This window comes from Elephantulus edwardii, unplaced genomic scaffold (genome assembly GCF_000299155.1).
Source record: "Elephantulus edwardii isolate Elephantulus edwardi_28Jun2011 unplaced genomic scaffold, EleEdw1.0 scaffold00135, whole genome shotgun sequence".
NCBI classification, from domain to species: domain Eukaryota; kingdom Metazoa; phylum Chordata; class Mammalia; order Macroscelidea; family Macroscelididae; genus Elephantulus; species Elephantulus edwardii.
The window spans coordinates 8,204,866-8,207,513 of NW_006399885.1; positions in this window are offsets into that span (position 1 = coordinate 8,204,866).

The following is a 2,648-nucleotide window of genomic DNA, read 5'->3' on the forward strand; positions in this document are numbered from 1 at the left end:
ATACCTATGAACCCTGCTCTATCCTGAGCCAACGTCATCAGTCTCCAACACACCTACCCCCATCACCCTAGTCACTGAGTCAATCTATCTCATCCAGGGTCATTCTCTCTTGTACTGTCCCTCCACCTTTCCAAGTATGATGTGTCTCTCTGCAAGGACTGGTCCTTCTTGGCAACATACCCAAGGTATGTGAGGCACAACTTCAAAATCCTTGACTCAAAGGAGCACTTTAGTTTCACTCTCTCCAGAAAAGATCTGTTTATTCTCTTAACAGTCCATGGTATGTTCAGTACTCCTCTTCAGCACCACAACTCAAAGGCATCAATTCTTCCTCTATCATCCTTAGTCATTGTCCAGCTCTCTATTGTATAGCAAGTAATTGCAAAAACCATGGGTTGGATTGGGGCACCTTGGCCTCTAGACTGATATTGTTGCTCTTCAGTACTCTGGAGAAGTCCCTGACAGCAGATTTACCTAATGCAATTTGTCCTTTGATTTCCTGACTGCTATTGCCAAGAGTTTTGATTGTGGAATCAAGCAAGCTGAAGCTATTAACAATCTCAGTCCCTTCTCCTCCTATCATGATGCTACCAGTTGGCCTAGTGGTGAGAATTTCATATTATTATTTTTATTTTTATTTGTGTATGTACCGTCAAATCAGATCTGACTGGTACAGGAGGAGATTGCCCCTCCTTCTCCAGCAGAGCATCTGGTGGATTCGCACCCCATACCTCTGGGATTGTAGTGTAGCTTCTTGCTACTAAGCCAGAGTATCTTTGTTTTCTTGATATTGAGCTTCAATCCATATCAAAACATATCGAAGAAGTACACAGAGTCACCATACCAAAAAGAATTGGCTGACACAGAAGAATTTCATGAAACAACATATGATTAAGAGGCAATGGTGAAAACAAACAAACAAAAAAAGAAGCAATGATAACAAAGGAGAAAGTTCAAGCTGCCCTGAAGGAATTGGGAGGGCGGGGGGAAAACACAACAAGGGCCCAGGAATTGATAGAATACCAATTGGCATATTTCAACAAACAGATGCTACCCTGGACAAACACACCAGGTTGTGCCAAGAAATTTGGAGGACAATCACCTGGCCAACTGACTGGAAGAGATTCCTATTTATTCCCATTCCAAGAAAAGATGATTCAAAAGAATGTGAAAATTATTAAACAATTCCTTGATAACTATGCAAGCAAGATCCTGATTAGATTTCCAAAAACAACTGCAACAGAACATCAGCAGAGAATTGCCAGATGTGCAGACCGGGTTTTGAAGAGACCATGGCTCTAGGGACATTATAGTTAGACATCAATGTTAGATGGATCTTAGCTGAAAGCAGAGAGTACCAGAGGAACTGTGTTTCATGACTACACAAAGGCATTTGACTGTGTGGATCACAACAAATCATGACTAACCTTGGGAAGGATGGGGATCTCAGAACACTTGACTGTGCTCATGTGAAATCTATCCTTGGACCAAGAGGCAGTAGTCAGAACAGAGCAAGGAAACACTGCATGGTTCAAAATCAAGAAAGGTGTACACCAGAGATGCATCCTATCTTCAGACCTTTTCAATTTATGTGAAACAGATCATCCAGGACACTGGACTTTATGAGGAGGAGTGTGACATTAGGATTGGAGGAAGACTCATCAACAATCTGTGTTATCCAGATGACACAACCTTGCTTGCTGAAACTGAAGAGGACCTGAAGTGTTTGCTGGAGGGAGATCAAGGACAGCAGCCTTCAATATGTATTGAAGCTTAACAAAGCTCTTAGCCGACCAATTATGGCTTTCCTTCCTAGTCAGTCATCCAACCAACTTGGGCACCGGCTTAGAGCTGGTTCCATGGGGTAGCAGTTCCAAGGTCAACTCTGTCCCATGTTGGGCCTCTTGTTCTCTGCTGTGGTTGCTGCTGCTCTCTCCTGTAGGTCTTGCTAGCACAAGAGTCTCTGGTGTCAAAGGGCACTGTGCATTCTCTTGTTTCTTCTTTTGCTGGTGAGATTCTCAAATCTGCCCTTCAATCTGCTCAATTTAGTAGCGAGATGAGTCAATTCCCTTATGGATAGGCTAACACATCCTACTCTCATACCCATCCACAAGGCAAAGTCAAGCTCAATGGCAAGAAAAGCCATTCTAAACAATAAACCCTTAACACCACACAGTGCAACTCTCTGTGGCCCAGACCACACAAGCTCCCCTTATATTTAACAGAGAAGAGAAAAAACTCTTTCTATTCCAAAATCCAAAAGGTGCCTAATTTATATATAATGTCAGAGAACAAGAACAAAGATGCAGAAATTCCTTCTGATACATGGAACAATCAACTAGTCCTAGTGTTCATGGAGCCAAGCCTTGTTCAAAAGGTGCTTCACAGCTAGAATTTGGGGGCAGAAAGATTCTCTATTTACAAATGTGGAGGCATTTCAAGTCAGTATTAATAAGTGGTCATGACATTGGGATAATTGGCCATCTGTTTAGAAAACAAAAAATTATTAAGAAATAGTCTTATCTCCAACCATTCATAAAAATTAATTCCAGATGAAGCGCCTGCTGCAGAGGGTCAAGGACTGCAGCCTACAATATGGATTGAGGCTCAATGTCAAGAAGACAAAGATTCTCACCACTGGACCAACT